This window comes from Eublepharis macularius, chromosome 2 (assembly GCF_028583425.1).
Source record: "Eublepharis macularius isolate TG4126 chromosome 2, MPM_Emac_v1.0, whole genome shotgun sequence".
NCBI classification, from domain to species: domain Eukaryota; kingdom Metazoa; phylum Chordata; class Lepidosauria; order Squamata; family Eublepharidae; genus Eublepharis; species Eublepharis macularius.
In genome coordinates, this window is record NC_072791.1 from 151586250 (window position 1) to 151608923 (window position 22674).

Genomic DNA, 22674 nt, shown 5'->3' on the forward strand with positions numbered 1-22674 from the left:
AAGGGTCTAATGGGTCACTGAATGGCTTGGATGGGCCACTTTGGTAATCAGATTGTGATAAGTGACACCTCAGGAAGAGGGGACAAAAGAGGGAGGGGGAAATCCAAGTGGGCTGAAAGGATGTTCCAGCGGACAGGGCTGGTCCTGATGTCATCAGCTTTGGAATGCGGAGGTTTCTTTGAGATGCATTCTCTAAGTGCTTGGGATGGTCGGCACTTAGTTCCTTCTCCGGGGCGGCTCCTAAGATATGCAGAGCGGGGCGAGGGGCTCTCGCTGCGGACGTGGTGTGCCCGCTTCGCCGAAATGGCTTCTCAAAGCAGTCTTCTTCCCAGGGTCTTCTGGCTGCCTGAGAACATGGATGCCGGCTGGGCATAGCTGGGGCTGGATAGCAGGCTGCCCGGTAGCGAGGGCAAGCTCGGCGACCGGCTCGCGGGAGGCTCCAGGCGGGAACTGACCAGGGAGCGCCTAGCCAGGCTCGCTGGAGGTTTCCCCGGCAGGCGCCCGGCTGCTAGCAGCGGCTTGGGCCCATATGAGGCAGGCTTCCATGGAGGCAGCGGGAACAACACTTTAAAACACAGTCCAAAGCAGGGAACAGGCACGGTCCGTGGCAGATGGCAATGCAGGCACGGGGCACACTTGTAACAGAGTCCAAACGCACACAGGGAATTCCAGATATAGGCCAGGGCAGGGCTTGCCCAGGAAGAGAGTCCTTTTTGTGCAGTCAACCAAACATGGAGTCAGTAAACTACACAGTCTATTGCAGCAGCAAGGTAATTGACACGCAGGCAGGAAACTGACACATGTATCAGAGCACACACGTGCAAAGCAGTCTTTGGTGCAGCAGTAAAACAGTAATGCTGGAAACTTTAACACAGTTCATAGCAGGCTTCAAAGCAGGGGAGGGGGCCTACTTGGCAACAACTGAGTGGGAGGCAGAGGGTTGTTAAAGTGTCAGTTCTGCTGCCTGACTGATGAGATACAACCTGAGAACGGTGATAACAAAACATTTCAGAGCAGAGTGGGAAGCAGAACTCTTGCCAGTATGGTATTTCTGTGTGTTTTGTTGGACATATATTGTATCATAGGCATGCAATATGTTCCACACATTTGCTATTTCCCCAGAATAAACCACTTAGGGGTTAGGGGTTAGAGAAGAAATGGTGTTGGGAAGTCAGCAAAAGCAGAACTGGCCCTATGTGGATAGTCTCTCCCTATCAAGCATGTTTTTATCAAAAAGACTGGCATCAAGACTGTAAATTAAACTATACAGAAGAACAATGGGGAAAAGTTTGGACCTCTAACATATTTAACTCCAGAATATTATCTACTAAGTTGCAATCCTTCAAAATACTCCACAGATGGTATTTAACACCTAAAAAGCTATCATTGATCTCCTCTAACAGTTCACCACTGTGCTAGAAAGTCTGCGGCACTCCTGGTACATTTGCTCACTGCTGGTGGGGATGCCTACAACTTCAAAATTTTTGGATTGAAATACTAAAACACATCAAGGACATAACTGGCTAAACAATCCCCCTTGACCCAGAACTTCTATTTTTAGACCAATGGAATGGCATTGAAATACCTAAAATCAGAAAGAAAAACCCTAATCAGTACATTTTTAGTAGTGGATAAATCGTTAATAGCTAAACATTGGAAATCAGTGAAAATGCCATCAATTGACAGCTGGATGATCAGAATTTGGGACCATAATTTACAAGAAAAAAAATTATGATAAAATCTTTCAAGCAGAGCACTTCCCAAGCGAAACTGATTTTATAACAAAATGGAATCCATTTTTTTAATACATATCTGGAAACAATTTACAACCAGAGCTGGATCTAGGGGTGCGGGTGCCTGGTGCAACCCTTGCCCGGGTCTCTGCGTGCACGTGCACTCCCCATTCCTACGTGATGACATCACTTTCGTGACGTCATCATGTAGGGTGGGAGGCGTGCCTGCCCGCGCAGCAAGCCAACCGCCTCAGCGCCCAGTGAGCCGTGGACCTGGCGGCGGCGGCAGTGTGCACGTGCGCTGGGGCGGCCGGCTAGCTTGCCACGCATGCAGGACCTCCCAGCCTGGCACTCAGCCACCCATGTGGCAAGCCAGCTGCCCCAGTGCATGCCCTCACCGCTGCCACCGCCATCTCTGCAGCACACTGTGCGCTGGGGTGGCTGGTTTGCCACACGGCTGGCTGAGCACAGGGCTAGGAGGCCCTCCGCACGGTTCGCATGCCCCACTGCCCTGTGCCGTCCGTGTGGCAAGCCGGCCACCCCAGAGCATGGTGTGCCGTGGAGCTGGCAGTGGCCGTGGTGGTGAGGGTGTGCGCTGGGGCAGCTGGCTTGCCACACGGGTGGCTGAGTGCAGGGCTGGGAGGCCCTCCGTGCAGTTCGTGTGCCCTGCTGCCCTGTGCCGCCCGCGTGGCAGGCCGGCCGCCCCAGTGCACGGTGCGCCGCAGAGCTGGTGGTGGCAGCGGTGGCGAGGGTGTGCACTGGGGCAGTTGGCTAGCCACATAGGTGGCTGAGCATAGGGCTGGGAGGTCCTGCATGCACAGCAAGCCAGCCGCCCCACCGGCGAGGCCGGCAAGGGTCTCCCAACCCTGTGCTCAGCCTCCCGCGCAGCAAGCTGCAGTGCACTCCCAGGTGGCTGGCAGCTGCGCTCGGCACCCCCTCTTTGGCGGCATTGGGGGCAGGCTACCCCCCTGCCCCCCTCAATCCGGCCCTGTTTACAACCGCCAAAAAACGTAACAACCTATGTTATGACTTTATAAAGAGTAATTTAATTTTGACTATGCAAACAAAACATCAAAATTATGATATGGAAGAAAGAGAAGCATATTTCCGTTGTGCGGAAAAATACAACAGGCTCTAGAAAGGCGAGAGTGGAATTTCCTTCTCCACTGTCACTGATCCTGGCTAGTGAAGGAGGGGGCGGGCATTGCCACCTGCTCCATACCTGATCTCAGCAATGTGGAGGGGTGGTGAGCTTTGCTACCTGCTGTACGCCTGATACAGGCTGGGTAAAGTGGGGCAGGCATTGCCACCTGCTCTGCTCCTGATCCCAGGCAGGTGAAGGGAAAATGGGCATTGCCTTCTGACCTGCGCCTGATTACCACTGGGTGAAGGGGGGCAGGCATTGCTGCCTGCTCCAAGCCTGATCTCAGATGGGTGAAGTGGGGTGGGCATTGCCTCCTGTTCTCTGCTGGGTGAAGGGAGGAGCGGGCATTACCTTCTGCTCCTCACCTGATCCTGACAGGCAAAGGTGGGCAGTGGGCTTTGCTACGTGCTCCACTCCTGATCCCAACTGGGTGAAGGGGGTGCGGGCCACCGCCTCTGCTCCTGATTCCAGCAGGTTGAAGGAGGGCAGAGATTGCTGCCTGCTTAGCTCCTGATTCTGACAGGGTGAAGATGGGGTGGGCGTTGTCGCCTGCTCAGTGCCTTATTCCAGTAGGTTGAAGGGGGTGGGCATTGCCACCTGCACCACTTCTTATCCTGGCTGGGTGAAGGGAAGAAAGGGAATTGCCTCCTGCTCTGTGCCTGATCCTACCCAGGTGAAGGCACTGGGTGGGCATTAGCACCTGCTCCACTACTGATCCCAGCTGGGTGAAGGGTATGGGCATTGCCACCTGCTCTACTCTGCTCCTGATCCTACCTGGGTGAAGGGGGGTGGGCATTGCCACCTTCTCTGCTCCTAATACCAGCTGGGTTAAGGTGGAGAGTGGGCATAGACACCTGCCCCACTTCTGATCGCAGCTGGTTGAAGGGGGGTGGGCATTGCCACCTGCTTCACTGCTAATACCAGCTGGGTTAAGGTGGGGGGCAGGCATTGCCACCTGCTCTGCTCCTAATACAGTTGTGATAAGGTGGGGGTGGGCATTGCCACCTGCTCCACTCCTAATACCAGTGGGCTAAGGCGGGGGACAGGCATTGCCACCTGCTCTGCTCCTAATACCAGCTGGATTAAGGTGGGCATGGCCATTGCCACCTGCTACGCAAATATTACTGGCTGTGTTAAGGTGGGAAGTGGACATTGCCACCTTCTCCGCTCCTAATACCGGTTGTGTTAAGGTGGAGAGTGGGCATAGCCGCCTTCTCTGCTCCTGATCCCAGCTGGGTGAACAAGGGAGGGCGTTGCCACCTGCTCCATTCCTAATATCAGCTGGGTTAAGGTGGGGGGACTGGCATTGCCACCTGCTCCGCTCCTAATTACAGCTGCTTAAGGCAGAGAGTGGGCATTACCACCTACTCTGCTCCTGATCCAGCTGGCTGAAGGGGGTGGTATTGCCACCTGCTCCACTCCTAATATCAACTGGGTTAATGCTGGGAGCGGGCATTGACACCTGTTCTGCTCCTAATACCAGCTGGGTTAAGGCAGGGGCGGGCATTGCCATCTGCTCCACTCCTAATACCAGCTGGGTTAAGGCAGGGTGCAGTCATTGCCATCTTCTCCACTCCTAATACCAGCTGGCTGAAGGGGAGCAAGCATTGCTACCTGCTCCACTACTATTACCAGCTGGGTTAAGTTGGGGGTGGGCATTGCCACCTGCTCCGCACCTAATACCGGCTGGGTTAAGGCATGGGGAGGACATTGCTATGTGCTCCGCTTCTGTTCCCTGCCTGGCCTTCCCAGCAAGGCATGTTTTCTGGAGCGATATGGTGAGTTACCTGGGCTTTCCTCTGTGGCAGCGCCCTCTGGTGCTGCACCAGGGTATAAAGTGAGTCATCTGAAACACGCTTACTCAATTATATAGTAAGAAGATGTTTTTTGATTAACCTTAGAAAGTTTCTACATGTTATTATGATCCCTTATGGATATCTGTTTATATGCTTGTAATTATATATAACATACATCACTATGTTTATTATATGTAGAACATCTTATACATGTTGTGTAAACAGTTTATTTTGATTTTAATAAAGGGAAAAATTATTTTTTTTAAGAAGTGTGTTTTTAAATCACTTGGCTGAAAAGGGGGAGGGAGGGAGTTAGAGGATAGATTGGGGCATGAAAGAAAATGCTGTGCTTTATTTAAACAATTTTTTAAAAAATGTACCAAGCACTCCTATCCTTACTACACACTCAGGGCTCGATATGATTGCTCCTAAATCCCCTTGTACATATGAAACACTATGCTATGTTTGTGGGAAAAAAATAAACTGCAGGAGCAATATTCTTGTCTGACAGGGAGCTATTCTTAGGCCAGCAATTAGACTTCACTGTTGGAAGCAGAAAACTAGGCAGCATTGGGGGAAGAACAGAATCTTACATTCCTTCAAGGTCCAGTCCCACACCTTACGTTATAATGTTATGCCCGCCAAAGTAATAGCATGTTAAGATACTTCTACTGGAATCAGTAAAGATATATGAACGCCCTCTTCCCCCCCCCCCCACACCATTTCCTCCTAGTCTGCCCCTGTAGCCATCCTCTAGGGTAGAAATCAGCTTTGCACCCAGTCCTGGCACACTATCCTTAACAGTTCCTAATAATTACTTAGCAACAAAGGTGGGATTTTGTTGAGAATAGGCTTCAAGTTAAGCACGGAGGAGGAAATAGCTACTGACAGAAGCATTGAAGGTTTGTGATTTAATTTTTTAAAAGAAGTATTTTGAAGCCGGTGTTCAAAGGCTGGAGCAGTACTTCAAAGCAAATGGCAGTGAGGAAAAAGAGGTGGCCTGCATGTCTCGTTTGAGTAGGGAAGGTAACTTTTGTTTTGCTGCAGGATTTAGCTTACCCACAAAAGCCTGGGCAAGTGGGCAATAAACTGGTTATTACAATGTTGAATAGCCATTATGTGCTGCCTGCTAATAGCTTCCAAGCAGAATGATATAAATTCCATGTACAAGACCAACTGAATGAGACAAGTAAGCATTTAACAGCTTCTTGCATACTTGAGGAAACTGGCTGCTGCGTGTAGCTATGGGTTCTCCTGAAGAAAACTGGCTGCTTCCCCATGGCAGCAACAGCAAGAGGTGCAGGAGTGGGCAGGAATGGAATCCTTTCCTTACTCACTGCTGCTGCCCCCAATCCCTACTCCTCCCTTTTCTCCCTACTGCACCTGTGCAGGAAATGATAGCAATTTCTCCGGGTCTTCCTACAGCCCAGAAATCTCTACTTTCTCTTTACTGTCACTTTTTCTACCAAGCCCTGGTGTATCACTACAGTGTGCTTTAGCAGGAAAAGGAGAGGGGGAGTCCTTTAAAGTACTGAACAGGGAACGGATGCATGGTAGCCAGCTCCGAGTACCATTTTGGAAGCAGTGCTTAGCTCCACCCCCCACCCTGCAGTGGTGACAGGGGAACATCAGCATCCAGATGGATGCTTCACCAGCAGCTGCCCTGTAGATTCCCAGGTTTTGTTTTTCTTTCTCTTGAAGGAGAAGGCTCTGGGAATGGGATGAGTCATGCTCAGAATGAGCCCATCATGTGGATGGTCCACTTTAATCGAGAGTGGGGGGGCGGGGGGGAAGGGTGTTGCTTCCTCCTTTCCATGCAGTAGAAAATGCAGCCTCAGAGAAACCGATGCTGGTGTTAGATGCAGAGAAGAAAATGGCACAGAAGAAGGAGCTACCGCTAGAAGAAGCTGCAGAGTTTTTTCTTTTAATCCACCAGAAAGAACATCCTGTAAGGGATGTACGAAAATAAATTACAAGACTACCCATTAGAAACAACAGACTCTATCTGAAGGTTCAGTTGTAATTCTGAGAGAGCTCTAGTGTCCAGCCCCCACCTGGAGGCTGGCAACCCTAGGCCAGATGCGTCCCAGCAGTTGCCAGGGTGATGACTGGGAAGCAGTGGGCCTCCTTCCCTTCTATCCAGCTCTTTGCTGTATTGGGTGGGTGCAGAGAGCCTTCCCCCAGCCAAATGAAAACCTCTCCTGCCTTGGCTGCATCGGATTCTCCTCCAAGTGTGGATGGAGGAGGCAGGGGCAGGAAGGGTTATTACGGTGTCTTTTCCCAGTGCCATTTCAGCTAGCCAGTCTGCCTAAGTGTAAGGAAGACCCTTGAGAAGTATATGGTGTTGCTGGGAGTTGAATGAAGGTCCAGGAAATGCAATGATCCACACACACACACACACACACACAGAGTAGAATGATGGCCATGGGACCTCATGACTGTTAGGACATCACTGAGGCAAGCCCTGGCTGTGACTATGTTCTGTAATCCTTGCCCAGGAGGGTTGTCAGACATGTCCAACTGTACTCCCTTGTTTGTATTTTCTCCTTTTGCCCCAGCTGGTCCTCCTTGTAATCTGTCAGGAGCTGCTGCCTGCCTGTGCCTTCCTCGTACCTTCAGCCAGCAGCCAACAGCTACTAGCAAAATTCTCAACAAATAGATGAGTGAAGGTGCTATTGTCCTTGACTGGCTGGCAAGCAAACTATCTCCAGCCCGTTCTTTTCCTCCTCCTGTAAGGAAGATGAGACTTCAAACATGTCACAGCCAGCAGCTCTTTTGTTGTTGTTGCAGTGTGAGAGAGGGCTGCTAGGAGGAAGGATGTGGTCGCTGTGCTTCCTGCCTAGCACAAGGAAGGCTGCACTGCACCTACCATACAATGCCCAAAGACCACAGGTAAGATTCATTGCATTCTAATAATGTATTTGGCCTCACAGAACTGTCATTTATTTTTATTTCATTTCCTGGCAGGGCTCCTAATTTCTATTGATAAAGCAACCAAGTGGTGGTGGGGAGAATTATCAACAGATTTGTCATTTTCTCCTTTTTTTGCTGGACCTGCCGCTATGTCTTTCACGTCACGTGAAGATGAAACATTTACTATCACTTTTATCCATACCAGAAAAGACTACACCTGCTGGACTTATGTACCTCTTTTTCTCTTTGCCCACAATAGAGGTGCTCTCCAAAAACTGCCATCCTAGTCACACTTACCTGGGAACAACACAATTAACACAGTAAGATTTTCTTCAGAGCAAGTATGCACAGTATTGTTCTGCATATGCATATGTACTTCATGTAGCTGTTGCTTGTACAGCCCTGGAGAGACCCACACCACAGTTTGAAGAATGTACCTGTATAGAGTAAATGGATGATGCCAAAGCCCTGGAATAGCTTTGTAGTTCTCTATTAGCATTGCCTTAAAGCCAAAATGATGTCATTCTAGTTTACAGGACAGTCTTACACGTATCTAGTTAAAAGTGTTCAACAGGGTTTTTTCTCCTGTGATTGAGGTTTCTTTAGAGAAAGCTCTGAGGATTACATGATTTTAAAGAACATTGCAGTTTAGTTAATCATTAATTTCCTGGTAAGGAAGTGGGAAAAAAAGAAATAGTGGAGGCACTGTTTGGAGTTTGGAGCATTTTAGAGCAAACCTCAAGAGAGATATTGTGGGCCAGGAGTCTATGCAACACATGAATATGGAGAAGGGACCAAGACAGGATGATAGGTAATGGTGGGAAGAGGGAAGCAGAGATTTCTACAATAGGTCTCTAAGAAAGAAAAATGAGGTGTAGCAGCAATATAGCAGCAATGGTATATAAAGAGATTGATACCAGTGCCATGACTTTCAAAGCAAGATGAACGGATGAAAGCAAGGCCCACAAAGAATGCAGAGGGCAGAGTGGTAATTATGGGATCATCACTCAACATTAATTGCCATGTTGAGTCTATAACTGCACTCCCAGAATGGTCAATCCACTCCCAGGAACTGTCATTCCAGTCCTGGGTATGTTATTACATCATTCCACTTCTTGGCATTGTCAGTTACGCTGTCATTTGCCCCTCAGGTGCTGTGATCCCATTGCCAGGGACCATCATACCAGTCCTGTGGACTGTCAATGCAGATGCATTGAAACAGTTGCAGTTTTTAGGGGAGACAGCGATCCTTGAAGAGTCCTTGTTTAGAATATCCTTCCAAGAGTTACCAGACACAGCAAAATAAAGTGATGCAACAACCCTAGAAGGGAGGCCATCTGATGCTGCCAACATGCAACTCTGTTCCTACTTTTCTAGAAACAGAATTGTCTGGGGTCAATGGGTTTCTCTAAGGACTAAAAATTGTAATTCCCCAAAACTTGCAGGACATAATTCTAGCAGAGCTACATGAGCAGCACCAACAAAGACCAGAAATTAAAAATCTGGTGGACAGACCTTAAACAGGATACAGAACTATAAAGTAATGGCTGTGAAGTATGTTCATATTCATTTATTCTGTGGATTTTTATCCAATTCTTTTTCCAAGGAGTCCAGGGAAGTGTACATAGTTCTCCCTTCCTTCATGTGATCCTCACAAGAGCCCTATGAGGTATTTTATTTAAAACATTTGAATGCCACCTTCCCACCCAAAGAGGGTCCTCAAGGAAGCAAAAATATGATCATTAAAACATTTGAATATTAAAATAATATTCAAATAATATATAAAATTATGCAATGAAAACATAATTAACACACAGCGTCAGACTCATGGAGGAGGGCCAGTAACAGTTATTGGGGTTATAAAATGAAATAAAAATGTCTTTACCCATTGGCAGAAAACACTGATAGAGGGAGACAGATGAATCTCACTGGGGAGGGCGTTCCAAAGTTTTGGCACCATGTATGTTACGCTGACAGAGAATAACTGGCCCAATATCACCCAGTAAGTTTCTTTGGAAGCTGAGACTTGAACCTGGGTGTCCCTGTAGTAGTCCAACCACTGCTACACCATACTGGTTCTTGCTGCACAAAAGGCTTAGACCCAAGCTAAGCAAGTTACTTGAGGAGGAGCATGTGAAGGGAGTTGCAATGTTAGCCAGGAAGCTGAGTTTTAAAAGAGATTGGAAGGCTTTGTTAATTTCCCCTCTCTACAGAGCCAGGGAGATCACTCCTTGGAGGGTTTGTTAATTTCCTCTTTGCATCCCAAAAGGCTCTGTCCATTTCACCTCCCCTTCTAAGAGGCAAAGAGGAAATAAACAAACCTTCTGAGCAGGGATCTAGCTGGTTCTGTAGAGAGGGGAAATTAACAAAGCCTTCCAATCTCTTTTAAAACTCAGCTTCCTGGCTAACTTTGCGACTCCCTTCACATGCTCCTCCTCGAGTAATTTGCTTAGCTCTCAGTTATCACCTGTTGAAATGAGTATACAGTCTTGACGAGGGCTAAACAGAGATTTTACTGAAAATAACACATAGCAGATTGTTATCGATGTGTATTCCATGTGGCCTGAAGTAATCCCTGTGTCTAACACATCTTCAGCGAAAACCACTGAAGTGCTTCAACCTGTTTGTTTCTTATGGATTACCTGTAGAAATAGTTTCAGATAATAGCCCCATCATCTCTGAGGATTTCCAAGCCTTGTTAGCATGGAACCTACCACTCAGCATCAAAGGAGCTGGCAATGCATTTTGTTCAGATCCGAAAAGGAACTTTGTAGAAAAATGATGGTGGGACCTCTAACATTGTCCTGCAAATGTTTTGCTCTCTTATCAATATACAACACATGCTACATTTTTAATGTTTTGAAACACGATTGTGTATGCATTTAGATTTATTTAGATCAGCTATGACTAATTAGGCATTGAACTTCTCTGCTGAAAGCAGGTGCTATGTTTTTTCCATGTTGGTCATCATTACTGGGGAGGAAAGAAGTGGAAATCAACCATTTTAAAAAGAGTATTGGCCTACTTTTGAGGAGTGAATGGGGCAATTAAAAAGAAGTATTTGGAGGTACTGTCACAAAATACATTTCTAGGATTTAAGCATGAGAAACATAAACGCTTGATCATAGAAAAGGATATATGCCAAGTATTGATCATAAAATGACTTCCTGGCAGATACCAAACAGAAACTTGAGTTTGCAAGACATCCTCGTAGAGCAGAAGTAAATGTCTAGGAAAACAGTCGGACTATGAAGAGATACTAAGTTATTCTAAGATGCACTCTTGGCCAAGGCAGGACTCCTCCCCCCCCCCCTTCTCCACTCTGGATCAGTTCAATTTGTAGAAACAATGAACAGAACTAGGAAAACACAAAGGAGGAAAGTATGATGTATGAAACAGTTCTGTAAAGATTACTTCTTGGCTTGCTGGGCCTAGAGAATGTGAGCTGTGTGTGCAGCTAGCAGACAATTGTAGGCCTGCTTTGTCATTTCTCCTATTATCCTTCTACAGTGGATTTTTGGTCTGATAAAATTAGTCAAAACCTTGAGTCATCTTAGGTGTGTGAAGACTACATCCATTTAGATCTCCTCTGCTAAATATTAATTTCCCTCACAAAACAAATGTCTTGCATGTTATATGTTATAACATTTTTTGTATCAAAAAATTGTTCCCGCAGCAAGACTCTGACATATTACAAAGGGAGACATTGAGGTCTTTTTGCTGTCTGGCTGAGTGTGAAGGGTATGTTGTATATTGCATTAGCTGATGTCATGGGGCCACTTAGGCTAGAACCATGCTTTCTATGCATGGATAAAATGGGATTTTCCTCTGAGTGGATCTTTGTGGATGGTTGGTGGCAGCAGAGTTGTCAAGGATGCTGTGACAGTATATGTTGGAGCTTTGTTTCCACAGCTATTATATTGTTGACTCTGTTGCAGTTGTGCATAGGATCAAGACCCTGGCTGCTTTCACATACATTAGATAATGCACTTTCAATACACTTTCGTGACTGTTTGCAAGTAGATTTTCCTGTTTCACTACTATCCTTGACAGAATTGCTTAACACATCATCGTTATTGTTGTGTCATGCACCGCACAGAAAAGAAACATGGCAGAGCTGTTGAACAAAAGGATTAAAATCAATTACTGATGAATAATAGAGAGATGGAGGACAGTTTAGTGATAAACAGTGAGCAGTGAGTAGTGAGACGGTTGAAGGAGAATATCAGATCTTAGCTGGGACTATGAAGTAGTTTTAAGGAAAGGCTTTGTTGAGGAAATAAGTCTCAATTAGAATGGCAGTTCCAGATCTTAAACTTTGCAAGTGGTCTGTATTTTGAATTAGAATGCCAATCACTTGCAAACATTCACATAGAAGAAAGGAAAAAAATCTTGTTTTGTTTGCTGCTATGCCAACATGGACTAGCAGAAACAAGGGAAGAGGGAGAAGTGTATGATTGCCATAGTAACAACAGCTCAGAATCATAGAACTGAGAAAATACATAATCTTCACTTCCTGTTCCCAAAAGAAAGCTACCATTTAGGAGGCAGGACCACAACAAGGGGATATGCATTTCTGTGGAACAAGCCCAGTGGGACTGCCATTGATAACCACCATCCAAATGGTTGCATTCAGTTATAAACAAAGCAAATGAAACTACTATTTTCTACTGAGAGGGGAGCTATTTATCCTCTGACATTGCTCCTAGGATTATGCAAGTGACCTAACAATGAAAGCCAAATTGGATTCCACACTTGGTAGCAAGCCACTTGTTCACATCTGTACATTATAAAAAGTTTAAAAATACTTGCACCCTAGGGAAAATAGTTTCTTGCTTCATTGACTTCAGAAAAAGTAGTTGACTTTACTGGTGGTTTGCTGTTGCCCTTAAATAGATACAGAATAAAATAGTGCAGAAGCGTATAACCTCAGAATGCAAGCAACAGTCACCATGCACAACAGGATTTCCAAACAAAATGCAAAACGAAGCCTATGAAACAAAAAGCATAAAAGTAGAATTTCACCCTCTGTCTTACCCTTTCCAACACATATATTCAATAATCCATAAGGCTACCTTGAACAGTCAGGTCTCCCATTAAGGCTGAAATCCTGTGTATACTTACTTGGGAGTAAGATTAACTGAACTCAGTTAAATTTACTTTTAATTAAACATGCATAGGGCTAGATTACATAGGGTTTTGCAATGAGAAATATGTAACAGGAAAGGCTGGGAAAATGACATGATAAATAGGAACCTAGTTGTATATCTATAGGTGGACGTGTAGCAGGAAGTAGCTGTGAGGAGTACCTGAAGATTATTGAAACCTAGGGTGGTAGACATTTTGGGTTCAATACAATTGTAGTAAGAATTGTATACCATTAAATAAAGTTTGTTTCTTCTACACACATCATGCTTTGATGTGTGTGTGTTATGTGCTGCCAAGTAGCTTCCAACTTATGATGACCCTATGAATAAAAGACCTCCAAAATGCTCTATCATTAACAGATTTGCTCAGATCTTGCAAACTGGAGGACATGGCTTCCATTTTATCAGCAATTTCCCACACTTTCCTGTGCCCCCGAAAAGATGCTGAAAAAATGAAAGCCAAACAGCCTGCTTCCGCTTTGAAATCGGAGATGTATGGAGTGAGTGAGAAAACCCACCAGAGTTCGGTGAGTGGGCCATCTCTTTAAGAGAGTGTGGAAACGCCCTTGATCTAGAACCTATTTATTTGTCTTTTGGGCTGTCCATGGTATCCACAAATCTCTCCTCCAGCATCACATTTCAAATGAATCCATTTTCTTCCAGTCCGCTTTCTTCGCTGATCCAGAGGAGTTAGCCGTGTTAGTCTATAGTAGCAAAATCAAAAAGAGTCCAGTAGCACCTTTAAGACTAACCAATTTTATTGTAGCATAAGCTTTCGAGAACTGTGATTCTCGAAAGCTTATGCTACAATAAAATTGGTTAGTCTTAAAGGTGCTACTGGACTCTTTTGGATTTAGCTTTCTTCACTGTCCATCTTTCACATCAATACATAATAATGGGGAATACTATAGTTTGGCTTATCTTGATCTTGGTCCCCAGAGTGACATCCTTATCTTTAAGGATCTTTTCTAGTTCCCTCCAAGTCTCAACCTTCTGATTTCTTTGTTACAGTCTCCCTTTTGGTTTTATGATGGAGCCACAGAATAGAAGATCTTTAACCATTTCAATTTCTTCATTGTCAACCTTAAAATTGTGTAATTCATCTGCAGTCATTATTTTTGTCTTCTTGATGTTGAGCAGTAATCTTGCTTTGGCACTTTTTCCTTTAACCTTCATCAACATCTGTTTCAAATCTTCACTATTTGCTGCCAGTAACATCGTGTCTTCTGTATATCTCAAATTGTTAATGTTCCTTCTACCAATTTTCACTCCACCTTCTTCTAAATCTAATCCAGCTTTTCTTATGATATGTTATGTATATAAGTTGAACAGATAGGGAGATAATATATATCTTTGTCTGATATCTTTGTCCATTGGAAACCATTCTGTTTCCCCATATTCTGTCCTAACAATAGCCTCTTGTCTAGACTACAGGTTGCATATCCAAAAAAAAAGAAAGAAAGATGCAGCGGCATACCCCATTTCTTTTAACTTCATCCATAGCTTTTCATGATCCACATAGTCAAAAGATTTGCTGTAATCTACCAAACATAGGCTGATTTTCTTCTGAAATTACTTGGTATGTTCCATTAGCCATTGTAAATGTGATCTCTAGTGCCTCTTCGCTTTCTGAATTCACATGCTTTGATAAGTGCCCAATATTTGCTGAGCCCTGATACCAATTCAATCTACCTCTCTGTCTCCATTTGCATCATTTAACAAAGTTTGCAGTAATTAAAATAAATGAAGAATTTCTACTTTCCAAGCCCCCTATTATTAGTAGACCACTCAAAGCAGTTGGGATTCCCAGAAGAAATTCTTCAACACACTAAAACTATAGCCTTGCACATATGATAATTGTGTGCTAACAGCAGTGTAGGGGGGACAAGGACATGCCTGCTGACTTTGTCCTCCAACTTCCATACATTGATCACAGCCTATGTGTGGAAGCAACCAAAGAGATAAAAATTACATTGAGATAAAAAGAGATAACAATTATATTGTGGTTATTTTCAAGTAGGTAGCTGTGTTGGTCTGCAGTAGAAGAGCAAGATTTGAGTCCAGTAGCACCTTGAAGACAAACAAAGTTTAAGCTTTCAACAGTCAAGCTCCATTTGTCATTGTGGTTATTGTGAATGAGGATTTCCTGTAATAAATTGTAGATTTCAAGAAAGAAAGAATTAGTGATAATGGGAGACTTGGACTACCCTAATGTCTGTTTAGAGGGACACTTGAGCCCTGGGGAAGAAGAGGTGGGGCATGGGTGCTGTCCTAAGCATGTCAGCAGCCCTGTAAGGGGCTGAAGGAGGCACCCTGAGGCTTGATAAGGGCAGGGCAGGAACAGATAGTAGGGCAAAGAATAAGACCTTCTCAGGAGTAGGCACAGGGCAGCTGGAGCTGGGCGGATCTAGGAGGAGGAGGATTAAAAGGGCCAAGTGATGGCTGTAAGGGGGAAAGTGTCTGGCTGGGACCTGCTAGGAACAGGGAGGGAGAGCAGCCAGCCTGACCTCTCTACAGCGAGGGGAAGGGACACAGGACTCCTTGATACCAGAAAGGTGACTTTCATGGTCAAGAGACTACAACTACCATTGGGCTAGGCAAGATGGGGGGCTAGCTACAACTAGTGATAATCCTGACAGGAAAAGAGGTGACCAGATCTGGGAGCTACCAAGGATCTCAGGAGGGGAAGCAGGCCTAAGAAAACTGGGTGAAAACAGGTGGAGGTATTAAAGGACACACCAACCCATCTGCTGTTGCCAAGTAGGCCCCCTCCCCTGCTTTGAAGCCTGCTATGAACTGTGCTAAAGTTTCCTGCGTTGCTGTTTTACTGCTACACCCAAAGACTGCTTTGCACGTGTGTGCTCTGATGCACGTGTCAGTTTCCTGCCTGCGTGTCAATTACCTTGCTGCTGTTATAGACTGTGTAGTTTACTGACTCCATGTTTGGTTAACTGCACAAAGGACTCTCCTTCTGGGCAGCCCTGCCCTGACCTATATCTGGAATTCCCTGTGTGTGTTTGGACTCTGTTACAAGTGTGCCCCGTGCCTGCACTGCCATCTACCACGGACCGTGCCTGTTCCCTGCTTTGGACTGTGTTTTAGAGTGTTGTTCCCGCTGCCTCCATGGAAGCCTGCCTCATATGGGCCCAAGCCGCTGCTAGCAGCCGGGCGCCTGCCGGGGAAACCTCCAGCGAGCCTGGCTAGGCGCTCCCTGGTCAGTTCCCGCCTGGAGCCTCCCGCGAGCCGGTCGCCGAGCTTGCCCTCGCTACCGGGCAGCCTGCTATCCAGCCCCAGCTATGCCCAGCCGGCATCCATGTTCTCAGGCAGCCAGAAGACCCAGAGGAAGAGACTGCTTTGAGAAGCCATTTCGGCGAAGCGGGCACACCACGTCCGCAGCGAGAGCCCCTCGCCCCGCTCTGCATATCTTAGGAGCCGCCCCGGAGAAGGAACTAAGTGCCGACCATCCCAAGCACTTAAAGAATGCATCTCAAAGAAACCTCCGCATTCCAAAGCTGATGACATCAGGACAAGCCCTGTCCGCTGGAACATCCATTCAGCCCACTCGGATTTCCCCCTCCCTCTTTTGTCCCCTCTTCCTGAGGTGTCACTTATCACAATCTGATTACCAAAGTGGCCCATTCAAGCCATTCAGTAGCCCATTAGACCCTTTGTTTTAATCTGTGAGAACCACCAAGTACAGCACCAGCCCCAGGGTACGTTTTGGGGTATTTAAGCTGGTCTCCCAGACCACTCGGTGCTTAGGCCATTCCTATCCAGACTTCCTTGCTGTCCGTCTGTGGTTCCAGTGCTGGCATTGGGCCACCTCGCTGTTGTGTCTCTGCTTCGCTTCAGGATAAGTGAGTATTCCCCCTATCATCGTTGGGAACCAGCTAATGCGAACGTCTCTGTATTTCCTACTCTGTATTTCTTAGACCTTGTATGTTCTTTGTATGATTGTGCAAGCTAGGCTTACGCTACACTCAATACACGTGTTTGGACCTTACTCCTTGTCTGCCTCTTTTTCACTAGAGTGTCTGGGATCGGGACCTCCGTAAACATAGGTTATGATCCTCGCTTAATATTAATATTAATAGTTACAGACTGCTACAGCTAATTCCCCATTATAATAAAGAGCAGTTCTGGTAACACTGCAGGATGACTGCTAACTTTAGAAACTGCTGATTAGCACTGAGCTAATCAATGAAAAGGACAACCTTAGCTTCTCTGGAGTGTTGACTCGTTTTTGACACTGCAGATACACCATGTCACATCCCTTCTAAATTTACTGAGGTCAATGGTCTTAGGAGGAGGGTGCAACTGTACTTAGGATTGCACTGAAACTCTGCAAAGCATAAAATATAGAACACATTCCTGATGTGTTTTGCGGACAGCATCCTTTTTCAAAAGCTGGAGGACTGAATAAGGGGATTGGTTATCTTTGATTTTATTTCAACCCAGGGATCCCCAACATGGTGCCCAGGGGCACTATTACACCTGTTTATACCTTTCCTGGTGCCTGACAAGGGATTACAGAAAGTGGGTGTGGCCAGGTGTGGCTTTCCCCAAGCATGACTTGATTGGCTGTGCAGATTTTGAAAAATACATTGCTTTGGCAGAAGCTGCTTTCACAGCACAAGGAACTTCACTGTGTGACTGAAGGTAAACTGTAGCAGCTATTTTGGGGCTGGTTCTGCATCCCACAACAACCATTTTGTTGCTGCACCCACCACACTGTGTCAGAGCTCCAAATGTGCCCACAGGCTCAAAAAGGTTGGTTAAGACTTAACCAATTGGAAAGAATTGGTCAACGAAGTATAGGTAGCAGGAATTTTGGGGGGACGTATCCACATAATATTGGAATTCTTGATCCTATGGCAGTGGTGCAGTTAACTACTTTTAGACTCTTATGCAAGAATTCCTATAGATGGTAACAGATACTTCAAATGCAAAACTAGAGGCTCCCCCCCTTCACCCTCAGTGAGCCAGTGAGCTGGGGTCCTGAATTTTTGCACCCAAACCATGTCCTGACAGCAGCACTGCCCTATGGAAAGTTAAAGTACAAGTACTTGAACTTCAGAAAACTGATTTTCATAAAATTAGGGAAATGGTAGGAAGGATTCTATGTCTAGAGAACCTGTATGAGAAAGGGATTGAATTCCTGAAAAAGGAATTACTAAGCTTTCACACATGCAAATGATTGCTAAAGTAGATTGAAAGTGCATTATACAGAGTGTGTGAAAGCAGCTTTAATTCTGTTCCAAGTATAAAGATTTGATAGGGCCACTTGCTCTTTCAGCAGGTGGGTGGGAGGGAGGAACACCTGTACCAGCTAACATCTTGCCTGAGCTATAGTTTTCTCTTCTTGTTCCAAATAAAATCTTGGGAATGGTCAGAGGTGTTCAGAAGGATTGCCAGTGGCTGGCAGTGGTAGAAGTCTGAGGGCTGGGGGGAGAGATGGGGGACATCATTGCAATAGTGTTACATAACTTTCAAAGAAAACCTGGAAGTGGCATCAGTCCACTTGAGGAATCACCATAAAGCTATAGTTTCCAGTAATCCCTAGAGTGGACTGACATCACTTCCAGGTTTTTTCTAGAAGTGACGTCATGCCGTCATGCCAATGGTGATTTAATTTTTTTCTGTTGCTGGCTACTGGAGTGGCAGTAGGGAACAGGAGCTGGGGTGGGGCATACCCTGCCCCCTGTGGAACCTGGTAAGCATAGTGCTCAGAGCCCATTGCTTGCAGCTGTGGCCTTGGATGTGCCAGCCATCTAGATTTAGGACCAAACTTGTTGCTTTGTTTGCTTGTTTATTTGTATCTTATTTTTGCATTGTTGTGAGTTGTTTTGGGTCCCCAACAGAGAGAAAAGTGGGGAACAAATATCTAAATAAATAAATAGAAAGGCACAATTTAAAAAATAACAATAGGAAAGAAAAATGGGAGCCATTTTAAGAAACCAGTGTGGCTGCATAAAAAATAAAAGTGATGAGCTGAAACTGAGAAAAGACACATAAGAAACATATAAGTGACAGAAGGGACTTCTACAGATCATAGAATCATAGAGTTGGAAGAGGTCTTACAGCCCATCTAGTTCAAACCCCTGCCCAATGCAGAAATAGCCTCAAGTATTCGTCCAGCCACTCCTTGAAGATTGGCAATGAGGGGGAACCCACCATATCTCTAGGCAGCTGATTCCACTGTTGAATTACTTTTAATGTGAAAAAGTTTTTCCTACTTTCCAGTTGGTATCTTCCCTCCTGTAGTTTAAACCCATTACTGTGAGTCTTAGGCCGATTCCACACTACCTTAGCTCCCGCTTTTCTTGTGCAATGATTGCTCCATCTGTTATTGCGCATTCTTCGCTTGTTTGTCCACATCACCCTTTGAATAGCGCTTCTCCTGCGCAATCCGTTGATCACATCCCCTTTCAAAAAGACGGGTAAAGGGGCGGGAAAAACCCGAACGGCTCCGCGTTTTTTTTTTTTTTAAAGGACAAATTGACGCTATATCGACGAGTAAGCATCCTGGTTCAATAGTGCAATGACACCATTAAGATAATATATTTTAAAAAATCACCCGAGACACTTACGATGAGCGCTCGGAACATCACAGCCTGCATGCTGGTTGAAATCATCCGGGAATGGGTGAGCATTCACGATCACCTACAGCAGCATCCCACAGCAGAGCTTCAATTTGTCTTTGGAAAATTGAAATCTGTGCCTAACTTGTCGGCACAGTCCGTGTCGGGGCGTAACATGAGCCGTGATTTCAGTATCATGTGGATGCCCCCCCCCAATATATAAATTGAATTAACATATGAAATTGTTCCTCTGATATTTGAGGTCTGCCCGCTTTTTTAAAATGAGATTAATATGATGAGATATCGCCATATCGACACGGTACTCTTATTTTTTTAAAAAAGGGGTGGGGACAAAGGCGGAGAATTACTCCTTAATTGGGAGGCGGGTCAAGAGAGGCTTGGAATTCAACGGAGGGCAGTTATTCATCAAAAGATAACCCGCGGCAAAAGTGCAATGGGCTGTGGCGACGCCATGGCGAATTAATGACGGCTTTGGAGACGATGCATGTGAACAGATGAAGGAATGGCGCTGCAGAAGTGAAAAACTGCCGCAAGAACAACGGTAGTGTGGATTCGGCCTTATCCTCTCTTGCCGACAGAACAGCTCCCTTCCCTCCTCTGACAGTCTTTTAAATACTTGAAGAGAGCAATCATGTCTCCCCTCAATTTCCTCTTCTCCAAACTGAACATTCCCAAGTCCCTCAGTCTTTCCTCGTAGGGCTCAGTCTCCAGGCCCCTGATCATCCTGGTTGCTCTCTTCTGCACCCATTCAATTTCTTCCACGTTCCTTTTGAAATGAGGCCTCCAGAATTGCACACAGTATTCCAGGTGGGGCCTGACCAGTGCAGTATATAGTGGAACAATGATTTGTTAATACAATCCAAGATTGCATTTGCCTTTTTTGCTGCTGCATCACAGTGACTATTCATATTTAGCTTCCCATCCACCCGTATCCCAAGATCTCATTTACACACACTGCTACCCAGAAGTGTATCCCTGGTATCCTTGTGTGCATCCTGTGAGCATGCTTTGCATTTTTGTCACCCAGGTGGAGAACCCAGCACTTATCCATGTTAAATCACATCCTGTTCAAATTTACCCAGTTTTCCAGTGTGTTCAGATCTTGTTGAATTCTATTTCTGTATTCAAGGGTGTTTGCTACTGCTCCCAGTTTGGTGTAATCTGTAAACTTAACGAGTAATCCCTTCACACACTCAGCCAGATCATTTATAAAAATATTGAAACGCACTGGGCCAGGGCCGGATCGGGGAGGGGCAGGGGGGTAGCCTGCCCCTGGTGCCGCCAAAGCGGGGGTGCTGGGCGCGGCTGCCAGCCGCCCGGGAGCGTGCCGCGGCTTGCTGCGTGGGAGGCTGAGCGCAGGGTTGGCAGGCCCTCGCCAGCCTCGCCGATGATGTTGTTGGCTTGCCGTGTGTGCAGGACCTCCCAGCTGCTGCTGCCAGCTCTGTGGCACACCATGTGCTGGGGCAGCCAGCTTGCCACGCGGACGGCACAGGGCAGCAGGGCACGCAAACCACATGGAGGGCCTCCTAGCCTTGCACTCAGCCGGCCACGTGGCAAGCCAGCTGCCCCAGCGCCAGGTGCACCACAGAGCTGGCGGTGGTCAGCAGTGGCGTTGAGGGCGTACACTGGGGCAGCTGGCTTGCCACGCACGTGGCTGAGTGCAGGGCTGGGAGGTCCTGCGCATGCGGCAAGCCAGCCGCCCGCCCCAGTGCACGCCCTTGCATCCACTGCCGCCACCAGCTCCGCTACACACCGGGCGCTGGGGTGGCTGGCTTGCTGCGCGGGTGGGCATGACTCCTGCCGTGCATGATGACATCATGAAAGTGACATCAACATGCAGCGCTGGGGGCAAGGGTTGCACTTAGCGCCCACACCCCTAGATCCAGCTCTGCACTGGGCCAGAACCTGTGGCACTTCACTGGACACCATTCTCCAATCAAATGGATGTAATTGACAAGTATTCTTTGTGTGTGGTTATTCAGCAAGTTCCCTATCCATCTAGCCATTCTAGAGTCCAGTCCACAGTCCTCCACTTTACCCATCAGAATATCATGAGGAACGTTATTAAAAGCTTTACTGAAATCCAGAAAAACATCAACAGCATTCCTGCAACTAGGGTTGCCAGGTCCAGATTGGGAAATTCCTGGAGATTTGGGAGGTGGGGCCAGGAGAGGGCAGGGTTTGGGGAGGGGGGTGGCCTCAGTGGTGTATAATGTCATAGAGTTCACCCTTCAGAGCAGCCATTTTCTCCAGGGGAACTGGTCTCTGTTGCCTGGAGATCAGTTGTAATTCCGGGAGATCTCCAGCTACCACCTGGAGGCTGGCTACCCTACCTGCTGTGACCCAGTAAGCCTATCACTCAGTCATAGAAGGAGATGAGGTTGGTCTGGCAGGACCTGTTGGGGACAAATCCGTGCTGACTTCCTCATATCACCATGTTCTCCATCAGATGCTTGCAGATTGACACCTTTAATATCTGCTCCAGTATCTTCTTTGGGATAGGGGCTGACTGGCCTGTAGTTCCCTGAGGCTGACTGGCTTGTAGTTCCCAGCAGGGCCGGATCGACGGGGGGTGGGGGCAGGTTGGGTAGTCTGCCCCCGACGCCGCCAAAAAGGGGGCGCCGGGCACAGTTGCCAGCCCCAGGAGTGCGCTGCCAGCCCCGGGAGCACGCCTGGGGAAAGGTGAACAGAGCAGGAGTGCTCCCAGCCACCCGCATTGCCTTTTGCCTTTCCCCAGGACAAGGGGCGGCTGGCTTGCCGCCCACCCCTTGTCCTGGGGAAAGGCAAAAGGCAGCGCAGGTGGCTGGGAAGCCACCTGTACCGTTTGCCTTTCCCCAGGACCAGGGGAGGACCGTTAAGCGGCCGCCCCTTGTCCTGGGGAAAGGCAAAAGGCAGCGCGAGTGGCTGGGAGGCCACCCGTGCCATTCGCCTTTCCCCAGGACAAGGGGCACATGGCAAGCCGGCCGCCCCTTGTCCTGCGGGGCAGGTGAACGGCGCAGGCAGCCTCCAAGCTACTCGCGCTGCCGCCAGCTCTGCGGCGCGCCGGGACAGCCGGCTTGCTGCGGGGGCGGTGGGGGCACCCCAGCATGATGACGTCACGGGAGTGACATCATCACGCAGCACCAGGAGCGCGCACGCACTATGCGCACGCGTAGAGCCCGACTACGATTGCCCTGGGCGCTGGCAACCGTAGATCCGGCCCTGGTTCCCAGGATCGTCTTTTTCCCTTTCTTGAAGATTTGGATGACATTTGCCCTCCTCCAGTTTTCTGGCACATCACTTATCCTTCAAGAGGCCTGGAAGATGATCAACAAAGGGCCAGGCAATCAAATTGCAGAA